The following is a 14,299-nucleotide window of genomic DNA, read 5'->3' as shown; positions in this document are numbered from 1 at the left end:
CTCTGAGCCAGGCTTGAGTACATCTCATAGATCAACTCATTTCTTGTTGACAGTTGCCAATGGTATTGTTAGGCACGTGGATTTTTCATTTTAATATATCCTGAAAATTTCTCTGTCATTATTATTATTATTATTATTATTTTGATACTGGGGATTGAGGGGATTGAACTCAGGGGCACTCAACCACTGAGCCACATCCTCAGCCCTATTTTGTATTTTACTTATAGACAGGGTATCACTGAGCTGCTTAGCGCCTAACTTTTTGCTGAGCCTGGCTTTGAACTTGTGATCCTCTGTCTCAGCCTCCCAAGCCACTGGGATTATAGGCGTGCACCACCACACCAGGCTCTCTGTCATTGTTTTAGAGATTTGTTTAATTTTTCTTACAAAGGAATAGTATACTGTTGTGTGAATATAACATAAATGTAAGCATTCCTTTAATTCAAAACCTTTGAGTTATTTCTTGTCTTCTGCTTTGTAAACCTTGACAAAACATAACTAACCTGGTTCATACAGTGCTTCATATTTATATGATTTACTATTGGCTAGATTCCAGAATCATGACTTCTGGCTCAAGAGGTATCTGTGTGTCTGTGTGCATGGGTATGGTGCAGATGTTGCCAAGATATCCTCTAGGAGGTCTAACCCATGCAACATATGACCATATCTGTTTCACCATGGGATTTTTTTTTTCAGATTTAGGCAGTTTTTCTGATTTAATGAATGAGAATTACATCTTAATGCAATCTTCATTTGTATTTTTCTCTATTTGAGCATAGTTGACATCTTAGGAATTGGTTTTCTGGACATAGATTTGTTAATTACTAATCTATATAGATGGAGAAACTAAGAAACTGAGCAGAGAGCTGCTAACAGTTTTACTAGAGCTTTTGAAAATCTCATAATTCTAAGAAGACAAAATTAGATTTTAGTGCTAACCTAGGGAAGAAGTGCCCTAGCACATAGCTGAAACACTTAAGATCCCTGGAGGGCTTTGCCTTCTGAGTGAGGATAAAACAGAAGTAGCCTTCAGAAATCTGAAAACTAACTTTAGACCAAGGCTGTCTCCGTAGGATTAAGGTTCTCTGCCTTGACATTGGTTGCCACCCAGGAATATAAAGAATGCTCTTTGGAGGAAGACAATATTCTTCAGACCCAGTACAATAATTTAGTTGCAGAACAGAGAATATCACATCCTTCATTGTCATCCAGTAACCAGTGAGCTCTATGTATTTTCCATACACAATGTCTGGTATTTCAGAAAAAAAGTCTACAGATAGGACCATAATAAAGATTCTGCAGCAGAATGAAACACAATGGTGATTCAAATATGACATGAGATAGAGATTTCAAAATAACTGAATAATATGTAAGAAGTATAGTATAAAATATGGGTAGTATATTTAGATATCTGAAATCTGTAAAAGAAAATGTGAATTCTACCCAGGTATAGTGGCACATGCCTGTAATCACAGCAACTTGGGAGGCAGGAGGATCACAAGTTCAAGCCAGCCCCAGCAAGTTAGGCAGGTCCTAAGCAACTTAGAGAGACCCTGGATTCAAAATAAAATAAATAAATAAATAAAAAGGGCTGGAGATGTGGCTCAGTGGTTAAGTGCCCCTGGGTTCAATTCTGGTCTTAAAAAAAAAGAATTATAGAATATAATCATATAATAACTGAAATTAGAAACAAAACATTTTTATAAGATATTAAATGAAGATGAAGAGAAAATTAAAAAAAAAACTGGTAGATAGGGCATTAGAAAATACCTAAAAAGAAGCTTGGAAAATGCAAAAAAGAGTGTACGAAATAAATTAACACAAATGATCACAAAAAGTGTAATTGGAGGCTCAGATGGCAAAGGCAATATTTGAAGTGATGAAGACTGAGTAATTTCCAAAACTGCAGGAATGTATCAGCTCATATATCCAATAAATTTTGTAGAATCCATGACAGATTGAAAACAAAAGAATAAGGCAAAACAAAACGTGAGGTACATCAGGTACAAAAAGAAAAACTGCCAAGAACAAAAGCAAAAAAGAAGGTTTTACCAAGTGAAAGAAAAAAATTCAAAAGTGCAACAGAGCAATGGTATCTTAAAGTCTACGTTAGAATAGTAATGATATGCAGCAAAATATGATGAGGGTACATATATTTCAGGTACAGAAAGGAAACTCAAACTAGAATTTCACAGGCAGTGCAAATATCTTTCCAAAATCATGGGAGAAGGAAAATAAGGAAAACAAAGACTTACGTAATTTGTTACTGTTTGACACATTAAAGAAATTTTTTTTTTTTTTAGGGTGAAGGCGAATAAATCAAATGGAAGATCAGAGCTGCAGAAACTAAATAATAGGATCATAAAGGATTTGAATGAATTAGAACTTTGTAGCTACAGCCAAAAAAGGTCCTACTTTTTAGAAATCTGCTTCAATGATGAAGTCACATGTAGAATCAAAAACCTTGAATGTCTGAGTTTTTTTTCTTCTGTGTGTGTGTGTGTGTGTGTGTGTGTGTGTGTGTGTGTGTGTGTATGTGTTACAATGGGGACCCTGCTAGAACGCATATAGAAAGAGACTAGGGTTTGGAAGATGGGGAGGAGTGAGAATGGAAGGATTCTCAGACAAGGTGGGAATGTGGGTGATTTCTTTATAGAAGAAAGGTGGAAAAATTAAAGTCACATTGAATGAAGTTGAAAATTCAGAGTGATATATATTTTAACTTAAATACTAGGGATATGAGTAAAGTCAACTGAGGATGACTTTTTGTATGTGTGGTATTAGAGATTGAACTCAGGAGCAGTTACCACTTATGTGTTTCCTAATTCTTTTTATTTATTTTTTATTTTGAGACAGGGTCTCTCTAAATTTCCCAGGCTAGTCTTGAACTTGTTGTCATCCTGCCTCTGTCAATTGAGTAACTGGTATTTAGGTGTGTGCCACTACATCTGTCTTAAGGAAAACTCTTGAGAGTCCTAGAATCACAAAAACTGTGAAAATATTTCTGAGTTTATTATTTTATATTATTCTAACAGTTATTATTATTTTTAAAAATACCACCTGATTAAAAAAAGTCTATCCTTTCATTTTTTTGATAGGCATCTAGGCTGATTTCATAACTTGGTTATTGTGGGTTGTGCTGCTATAAACATTGATATGACTGTATCACCATAATATGCTGGTTTTAGTTATTTTGAGTAAATACTACCGAATAGGAGAGCTGAGTCATATGGTGCTTTCATTTCTAGGTTTTTTTTTTTTTTTTTGAGGAATCTCTCTACTGCTTTCCCGAGTTGTTGTATAATTTGCAGTTAGACCAACGATGTATGAGTGTGCCTTTCCCCCAAAAACCTTGCCAGCATTTGTTATTATTATTTGTATTCTTGATAATTGCCAATCTGACTGGAGATGAAATCTCAAGGTAGTTTTGATTTGCATTTCCCTGATTGCTGGGGATACTGAATTTTTTTAAAAATATAAATTTATCAGCCATTCCATTTCTTCCTTTGAGAAGTATCTTTTCAGATATTTTTCCTCACTTATTAATTGGGTTATTTGTTTGTTTTGTGACTGTTTAATATTAATACTCCTGGTATTAATCTACTATTAGAGGAGCATCTGCAAAGATGCCCCATTCTGCAGCCTAGCCTCTCTTTTCATATTCTTATTTTCTTTGCTGGGTAGAAGCTTTCAAATCTGATGCCATCCCATTTATTGATTCTTAGTTTTTGTGTGTGTGTGTGTGCTTTAGGAGTCTTTTTAAGGAAGTTGATGCCTGTACCAGTATGTTGGAGTTTTGAGTCTATATTTTCTTCTAGCAGTTGCCAATTGATATTTACACATGACAGAGTTTTACACAGCCACAAAGAAGAATGAATTTATGGCATTTGCTGGTAAATGGATGAAATTGGAGAATATCATGCTAAGTGAAATAAACCAGACTCAGAATGTCAAGGATAGAATGTTTCCTCTCATATGAAGAAATCAAAATAAGGAAGAAAAGTGTGGGGGAGTATCCTATGAAAATAGGAGGAAGATCATCTGAGAAGAGAAAGGGCTTTGAGAGTATTGAGAAAACAAGAGCATTGAGGGGAGAAATGAGAGGAACATTGGAATGAAATTGCCCAAGTTATGATATATACATATGAATATACCACAGTAAATTTCACCTTTATGTGTATCTCTAAGGGGCTAATTTAAAAAACTATAAATAAATACAAGGAAGACCAGTAGAGTAGAGAAAGGTGAAAAGGGGGAGAAGAGAAGAGAGAGAAAGGGGAAGTTCTGGAGACTGCAGAGGAGCCAATTATATCCCATGCTTCTGTGATTATTTAAAAAATGACCCCCAATATTAAGTATAATTCTAATGAACTAAAAAAAAAACATAAAAATCTAGCATATGAAATAAGTACATTTTTCTGTTTTATTCCATACATTTATTGGAATTGATTTTTAAAAGCATTTTTTGTCTGAGAACTTAATCATGTTCTGACATTGTGCTAGTTACAGGGGGTTTATCAAAGTTTAAAATTTTGTTTTCTTGGGCTGGGGATGTGGCTCAAGTGGTAGCGCGCTCACCTGGCATGCGTGCGGCCTGGGTTCGATCCTCAGCACCACATACCAACAAAGATGTTGTGTCCGCCGAGAACTAAAAAATAAATATTGAAAATTCTCTCTCTCTCTCTCTCTCTCTCTCTCTCTCTCTCTCTCTCTCTCTCTCCTGTCTCACTCTCTCTTTAAAAAAAAAATTTTGTTTTCTCTCATGAAGCTTGCAATCTTGTAAAATAATCATAAAGGTAGGAAAAAGAAACCTACAAGACAGTGTGTGAAGAGCTTATGGTAGAAGACCCTAAAGAGCACTACAGAGAAACTGGTCAAGGTCCATCCTATGGAATAGGGTGTTCTTCACTGACTATTATGGTATTTGAGAGAAAGATTAAGGCCTAAAAGAGAGGCATCAGGTGAATGAGGGTTTTGTGTGTAATGGTGAAGAAATACAGTGTCTTGACACATGCTCTGAGCATGGACAAATGTCAGGGAATGATGCTGGATAGAAATACAGTAGTCTTCTTTATCTTGAATGATCTTAAAGAAGAGAGTAATACAATTTTTGCATTATAGAAATGTGACACTGGACCTTGTACGTGACCTATAAGTCTAGAACCAAGAACCAACAAAGAGGTAGATTCAACTGTAAAATGAAACTCTGGTGGGAGCCAAAATGGTGGACATCTGCTCAAGAACTAGAGATGTCTTAATATTATCTCACTTTATCTTCACGATAACCCTAGGCGTATTATCATTATTATTATACAGGTACCAAGCTTATGCCCTGAGCTTAGTTATGCTTAAGTATGTAATACATTCAACTTTATTTGTTCTTTGCATTTATTTTCAAAATATTTAGAATCTCCTTTCACTATTCCTGGAGATGAAATTTCAGTAAATTGAGTAATTTCAGGTAAATGAACTCCTTTCCATTCTCCACCACAGCCATTAGCAGAGGATATGCTTAAGGTTTACATAGCGGTGTTGTTGGGGGTACAGGGACATTATTTTGGAGCTGAAATCCTCTTAGTCATTCTGGCTCCTTTTCAGTACCTGGGAGGTGATGCCCAGATGTCACATCTAGACCATTATCTCTTCTGCAAGGGTCTCAGCTTTAAAACCTTTGAAGCCAATATTTTCATGTTTTATTTTATACTTTACCATTCATTTTGAAAAGGCATTTCTGTGAAGTGAGCCTTCGCTCCTGATCTAGTTGTTCAATAGCTGTGGCTAGAGGGTACATGGAAGCCTCAAAAAAAAATGTGTCAGTTAATCTTTTAAAATTTTATGCTGATACATTCATCCCCATATTTTCATGTGAAGAGGCACCGCTTATCAAAATATGTCAGGCAGGAAGAGCTGTAGGGAAGTGAGAGAACACATTTGAGAAGGAGCTGATATTTAGATTTCACTTTGGAACATATGTGGTTGGGGAAAAAGGATCTGCCTCGAACAAGAAGCTAATATCAATAGAAAGCCAGGCTGTAAAAAAATACATAAACAAGCAATTCAAACAAATTGCCTTTTCAGAAGCAAAATGGAAGGGTGAGGAACTGTGTAAGTTGATAATTATGTTGCCATGGTTACTTTTCCCGATTGGAACAATACGGTTGAAGAGTTGGTTATTTTAAGTCGACTTCAGGTAACAATTTATTGGGGAAAGGAAACTGATTTGCATCCAGGTGCATATTTTAAATCATTATCTCTATTGCATTTTGGCATAGGTAATGCAAATCATAACTAGAAATTAGTTATTTACCGTTTTAGAGTTCTGAAAAGTAAATATATATTTACACTTCAAGGAATCAATACTAGATGATTTCTTCCTGTTTTAAATATTTAGAGGATCATCATGGAGATAGTAATGAAAATGTCATAAGGTTAGGAGTTGGATAGAACCGTGGTAATATCATGTTACCACTGCTCACTGAGCATGCAACGAAGACTGAACTAATTAAACTCCTTAAACTCTCATTTTTTAATTTCTGAAGCATTGTAACAATCTTTTGCATGCCATAAGATGTGCACTAACCTGCTGGAATTCTTTTTTTATCATTATCCTAGAGTGTAATTCTTGTAGCACACAAATTAACTTGCATTGCTATGCGTAAATGTACACTTATTGAGCCCTTTCTCTGCAGATGGCACATTGCAAACACTGGGGGAGGAGAGTTGACATTGTGTGGTTCTTGCCTTTTCAAGTGGGTGGTTTGAGACACAGGAGCAGTGCCATTCAAAGTCACATCAAAGGCTGAGGCAAGAGAAAATTCAAGTAAACTGATTCTATCTCGTTTAAAAAATTTTGTGTTTTATTTACTGTGATGGTTGTTTTCGATGTATCCAGTTGACTGGGCCATGAGGTGTTCAGATATGTGGTCAAGCACCTCTCTGGGAGTTTCAATTTTTGGATGAGATTAACATTTAAGTTGATAGATTTTGAGTGGGCTTCATTCAATCAGTTGAAGATTTGATTAGAACAAAAAGGATAAGCCTTCAGGATGGTACATCATCTTTTCATCTTCCTTTGAGCTTCTACTGAAACACTGGTAGTCTTTGGGTCTTGATCCTGCTGGTCTTTCGACTGGAACTTACTCTATCAGTTCTCGTGGTTCTCTGGCTTTTTGATATAGACTGCAACTGTACTATCAGAAATTTAGCGTATCCTGGGACTAGTTATTTAATCTCCATAATAATCTGAAAAAATTCCATATAATCTTCTATATAATTTATTTCTTGTATATGTGTATAATATACACACATATTCATTCTATTAGTCTTATTTCTCAGAATAATTCTAATGTATTTTCCATGGACTTTAGCATTGATATTGATTTTAAAAAATATAACCTTGCTTACTGAATTTTTCAACGTTCTGAAATTTTGTATTCGGATCATTGTCTCACTAACCCTAGTCCTGATCTTCTTGCATAGGAATCCACATCAAACTGTCTATTTAGAAACTCAGAACCTTTCCCTGCCTCCTTCCTGCTCCCAACTCTTTAAAATTCTTCACATCATGTCTATCAAATCCATGCACTCCACCCTGACTGCCAATGTCTCTGAATCTCACCCAAACCAGTGCAGTCATTTCCTGTTTGGTTTATTTTCCTCTAAGCATGCAATCCTTCAATTCATTGTTGGCACAATTTTAAGGGATTATCTTCCTAAAACACTAGTCTGCAAGTATCGGTATTCTGCAGAACATGCCTTCCTTACTCACCATTTCCAATCTTCTTAGCTCTGTGCATAACTCATGCTTCTAGCTTTGTTTTATACCCATTGTTCTTTAAAAAAAAATAATCTTTTATTTGAGGTTTTCAGAAGGTGCCCAAGATCAACTATAGTGATGTGCTAGAAAGAACTCAGGAACTATTACACTTGTGGTTTATTAGTGAAATGATACAGATTAAAATCAGCAAGGGCAGAAGGTGCCTGGTGGAAGAGAATGGCAGAGGAAAGCATCTCAGATGTGATAGCCAGAAAACAGAGAGCTATATTGTCTGTTTTAATTTAAATACCATGCTGTTTCAATTACTGTTGCCTTGTAGTATAATTAAAATTAGCATAATTAATTTTTTCACTGTAAATACTTATTTTCAATCTATTGTATATTTTGTATCTAGAAAAAATACAGTTTGCTTAGCTTTTTGAGCTAATCTGACAATGTCTGCATTTTTATTTGAATATTTAGTCAAGCAATCACAATAAAAGTCAGCAGCAAGTCCTTACCTATCAATAATTTAAATAAAAGTGAATTTAATTCTTTAATAAAAAGACTCGAGTGGCTGAATGTAATTTAAAAAACAAGACCCAACTATATGCTGTCTGTAAGAGACTCACTTCACTTTTAAAGATATATGTGTGTATACACACACACAGAGAAAGTAAAGGAATGGAATAAGATATTCCAATCTAGTGGAAAACAAAAGGGAGCAGGAATAACTATATTTTAATTGGATAAAATGGACTTTAAATAAATAAGCTACCTAATTTCTTCCATGACCAGTTAATTATTCTCTTCCAGTTCAATGAGTTAGATGTTCTTAGAAATCAGGTAATAATTTAAGCACGTGAAGAAGATACAGAAAGGTAATATCAAGTACTAGGGGAATGGATACTAATAAACTAGTGTTAAGATTACAAATCTATCTTGTACTAGCTGTGTGAGACAGAGGGGAAATTGCTAATATGAGGTTAGAAGAAATTTTTTTTATTTGTTTAGACATACACAAATATATATATACTCTCTCACACACACATGCCTGCTTTCAGTTGAACTGCAGTACATGTATATGGTATATTTCTCTATTTATTTCAGTATTTATATCCATTGTTCTTGATAATATCCAGTTAGCTCAAATCACATGAGAAGCCCCAGTGAGAGCAAACAGGCTATGTTCATTATCTGTCAGCTCTCCCCCTAGACAGCTTTTCCTTCCAGGTGTCTGACAAACCCCACTTGTTTCTCATCATTCTCCCTGTTACCATCTCAAATTTGCTCTTAGTACCCCTACTTTGAAAAGTTAGATCTCTCATCTTTTGTGCTCTGATAGCACAAAAATTATCATCTTAAAAGCCATAGGATTTTCCACACTAGAATTTTAATTATATTCATACAAATTCCTCTCTACCTCTGCACTGTTGGTGAAGGAAAAAGCACATCTTCCTTATCTTTTATTTTCTATCTGAGTGTCTTGCCTGTAGAAGTTTGCCTGATGAGTAAATGAATACCATGAGGTAGGAAGTCATACCTGCTATGAAAGAGATATGGCTATAAAAGATTCTCATGATGCAAATAATAGGCTGAATGGCAGGGCAAAACCCTTAGAAATTAGAAGTCTCCAGGAGCTTGGTGCCTGAAATTTGTCATGTCTAATGCCAAATGACAGTGATATACTTGAGACTCCATTGCCAAACTTTATACAGTGTTAAAACAAGACGAAAGAGATTCACACCATTTGCTTTGTATGCAATAAATGTATATAAATTCAAGTTGGAAGATATAAAAAGCAATATTTAAAAAATGAGAAACTTATGAAAACTTTTAGCCAATTGGCATGGAATTCTAACTTTTTTTATTTTGCATTTATTGCACTTTGTTTCAAGAAAATGAAATCTCTGGAGCTCTATTCATCTAAACACTGGACTTGCTCTCTCTATTTTATCCTTCCACAGTTTTTCTACATGGATCTCTCTTAATTATCCTACAATATTTTGCATACAATTAAGGCCTCTAGCCAGAGTACCTCCTTTCTGCCTGTGTGAAAGGTATTTTCAGTAATGGTTCCTTAGTTCTTTTCTTAGAATCCCAGTGTAAGTTTTCTTCCACAACTCCCTGTGTGGCTTTATGTTATCCAGGAGACTTTGGGAGCAATGCATCTCTTCCAAGGATGCTAAATTCCAATCAAGGTAAATGCAACAGTGCTGGTCTGTGTTCCAGGTTTCATCTTGTGTATAAATCCTGAACAACCACTGAATAATAACAACTTCAGGCCCCAAACCCTGTATCTTCATGTTTCCTGGTTGGATTCCACTCATTTAAAAGTTCCACTTCTTAAAGAGAAGAAAGACTTCATACTTTTTTTTTTTTCTTTTTCACTGAAATTTTGTATACTGGATCTGGGATTCCTTAATACCAAGAAATGAATACTCATCCAGATTTTTCTCCAATTGTACCTTATTAAGTGTATGTTTTTGAAAACATTGCTTTCCTGGCCTCTTTTGTTTCTAAGACCTGTGACTAAAATCTCCATAGTCGGCACAGTATGTATTTGTTTAAAATATGAGCTTTTGCACAAGTGACTCACATAGTTTTTTTTGATGCCATGTACATTGGAGGAGCTGTTTAATTTTTGCCTATCCTTTCATATTTTAGGCTAATGCTTTTTATTTTTTTATAACTCTTAGCTTTTATATGCTAGTCAAGTTATGAAGAATTATTCCCAAATAATAAAGTTATGAGACTATACTTTAAGTCCCACCAAATAAAAGAAATTATAGAAAGCTATAATTGGAATTTATATCATAAGATTCCAAGCACGATATTCCTCATAAAATATCTTCTGTCTCAGGGACATAGGAAATTTGAAGTTTAAAATATTAAAGTTTCTAAACTTTAAATATTTGTTGATTGCAATCACCAAATCAGTTTCTACCACAAATGTTGACTTAAAAAAAAGTTGTAGTTTTAGGTTCTCTTTGAAAACCTTGGAAGATGATGCATTAATATTGTTTCAAAAATGTTAGTAGAAAAAAGGGCTGGACTGTCCTATAGGGATGCCCTGGAAAGACTCAAGCACAATCAGAGTCTGCAAAGAGATGCCCTGGCTGCATTTGAGTGGTCCAGGGGAAAGCTGCTCTCTATCTGCAGAACTTTGAGTGCTCAAACTGGACTCGAAGTGGACGACCCTTTCTTTCACTCCTCATACCCATGTTCCCTCAACCTTTCCTGTGGACACTTCTGCTACATATGTCTTTTCTTTGGGAAGTAGCCTTAATGCCATACTTTTTCATGGATTAAAACCCAGCTAAAAACTGCAGTAGTAGAACACCTTTTAACCCCTTGATAATATTTGCTATATTGAAATATCAATTCTGTACTCCAAGGCTCAGAGAGGATTCCCTTCTTCACTCCCATTGTCTTCTCTTATCTGCAGAAGCCTGAGCTGACCATGTTAAGATGGCCATGTCTTTCTTATTTAATTATGTCTCTCTACAGGTTGACACCAACAGTATTCTGCAGCTGCTCAGCAACTAGCTCCTATCTGGACAAGAGCAACATTACCTTATCATGGAATTTGAAAATAAGCATTTTCCCATCTTAGCATCATCCGTGAGCATTCACTGACTGCTTACTAGGTCATAGTTGAGAAACACATGCCAAATGATGAGAAACACATGCCAAATCTCAGCTCTGATATTCAGAAACCAAAGGTTTTTTTTTTTAGGATGAGAAATATATTCCATAATAACTATGCCTCAAGGCAGCTTAAACTCCTTCATAATAGATACAGCTAAGATTCTACTGGTTCCTACCCTTTTAATAGAATTAGGTATTACCAATAAGTGAATGTTATAGCCAGTAAGTTCTGAACTCCTATAAGAAAATTACCCAAGTCTGTATTTCCTAAGGGTGTATGCCATGAGATTTTTGAACTACCCCCCAAATATGCAATATACATAGAGGTTAATAGAATATTTTCCTTTTAAAATTGAGGTTATAATGCTTGCCCCTTAAAAGCTTTGTTTTCTTGTCGAATACTGTTATGACTTGCAGATTTGTAGTACTAAAAATTATAATTCCAAGGAAAGTAATAGTCTTCGTTTCACACAAGAGTGAAGATTTGGTTTAACTGAATATAAAAGAAAGACTTTTTACTGAGGACTTGTTTTCCAGAGATGACACAGGCCTTTTGGCTTTGAGTGTTACCACGGGTGGGTCATTGGGTCTCTGGATCATTCTTCCCACCTTAAAGTCTTTGTTATCTGTGCGTTTGTGATTTAAAATCTACTTTTCAAGTCAAGATATCTATCTATCTATCTATCTATCTATCTATCTATCTATATTTCAATTAGTGTATTTTAATTATGCAGAATACTGCTCATTATGGCATATTTGAATACATACATAGTATATTTTGATCCACCCATTCCTCATTACTCCTCTTACGTTGTCTTCACTCTTCTTAACCTCTTTATTCTTCTCTAATGGTCTCCCTCCTACTTTCATGTCCCCCCATCCCTCCATCAGATTCCACAGATGAGGGAAACCATGTCATACCTGCAGTGAGTCTGACTCATTTCACTTAACCAGATGATCCATCCAGTTTCCTACAAAGTCATAATTTTTTTCTTGCAGAGATATTTTTTTGAACACAAGACTGTCTTAGTCAGCCTAAGCTGCTCCAGAAAATTACCAAAGACGTAAACAACAACCATTCTTTTTGGGCGGGAGTGGGGGTGAGGTGGGGCTATACCAGGGATTGAACTCAGGGGCACTTAACCACTGAGTTACATCTCCAGCCCTATTTTGTATTTTACTTAGAGACAGGGTCTCACTGAGATGCTTACTACCTTACTTTTGCTGATGCTGGTTTTTGAACTCGTGATCTCCTGTTTCAGCCTCCCAAACTGCTGGGATTACAGACATGCACCACCACACCTGTCTCACTTTTATAGAAAGTCTGTAGTGTCCAAGAGCAAAGGACCAGCAGATTTGGTGTCTTGTAATACTCTGCCTTTTGTATAGTTGATGGCTGATTTCTCACTGTCTGAGTACGTGAGAGACAGAGAGAAAGGGTGAGAAGAGGAAAGCTATGGGAATTAGCTCTCGAATATCTTCCTCTGAAAGCATTAATTCCCTCACCAGGGTTCCACCTTCATGACCTAATCACTTTGGAAGCCTGGTCTCCTAAACCATCACACTGGCTTCACCATTTGTATTTGTAGGGGCCATGAACATTCAGTCCACAGCATCAACTTCCTACTTATCTTACCCAGCATTCCAAGAGAGAATTTAATTGGGGATTTCTCTTCAGGCTCATTTAAATGTCTGAGCTCACATCCAGTTTGTCAGACCCTCTATTCTTCACCACGATCACGTTGCTTCCTTCAGTTTAGGTTCTGAGAACAGATCTTGATGGTTTTCCATCTCCAACTCACTTTCTCATCTCTCAGCTTGATCACCATTCCTGACAGCTATATCATATAAGGGTCTCTGAAGTGTACCGTCTCCTTTTCCAAAAATGTATGACCTTGGTTCAGGTCTTTATTTATGTCTTACTTCAATATTTTCTGTTTTAGCTCCTTTAAATCTACTGCCCATGATGCTAAGTGATTTTTCTTAAAAAAAAAAAAAGGAAATAATCTTGGTTTTTTTTATTTTAAATTTTTAAAAATTTCTTTATGGTTTATTTTGTTTCCCTTTCATAACATTGTTTTTCTATTTTGTTTGTTTGTTTTCGGTACTGGGGATTGAACCCAGGAGCACTTTATCACTGAGCTATATCCCCAGCCCCAACCCTTTTTATTTTACTTTATCTTGAGACAAGTTCTCACCAAGTTGCTTAGGGCCTCACTAAGTTTCCAAGACTGGCCCTTAAGTTTGTGATCCTTCTGCCACAGACTCACAAGTCTCTGGGATTACCAGCACCAGGCTATGACATATTTTTCACTGTGGTAAAATACATGTAATAAAATTTATCATCAACTATATTCAGTAGCATTAGGTTCATTCATATTGTTGTGGAAACATCCACCATCCATTTCCAGAATTCTTTTCATCTTTCAAAACTGAAATTCTGTGCCAATTAAACAATGTCCCATTTATCCCTTCCCTCAGCATCTGCCACCACCATCCAACTTTCTGTCTTGGGATTTGAGTACCCTAGATGCCTCATATAAGTAGAAATTATAACATTTGTCTCCCAGCAGGTGGCTCATTTCACTTAGCATGATGTCTCAAGGTTCACCCATAGTTGCAGCATGTTGCTATGTTTTGAATGTGTTTTTTCCAAAATTTATGTGCTGCCAAGTGAGAGCATTAAAAGGTGATTAGGCCATAAGGCCTCTGCCCTTGTGATTGGAATTAGTTGTCCTTATCAATAGATTTGGTGGAGGGAGTTTGTGAAGAAGCAGCACTTCTTCCCTCCATAGGATACAGCCATGAATAATGAATGCGCCATCTTGGAAGCAGAGAGCAGCTCTTGCCAGACAGTGGCACTGCTGGAATCTTGACCTTGGATTTCCCAGC

This window comes from Spermophilus citellus (genome assembly GCF_964194105.1).
Source record: "Spermophilus citellus genome assembly, chromosome: 3".
Classification (NCBI taxonomy): Eukaryota; Metazoa; Chordata; class Mammalia; order Rodentia; family Sciuridae; genus Spermophilus; species Spermophilus citellus.
Note: the sequence above shows the minus strand (reverse complement) of the source record.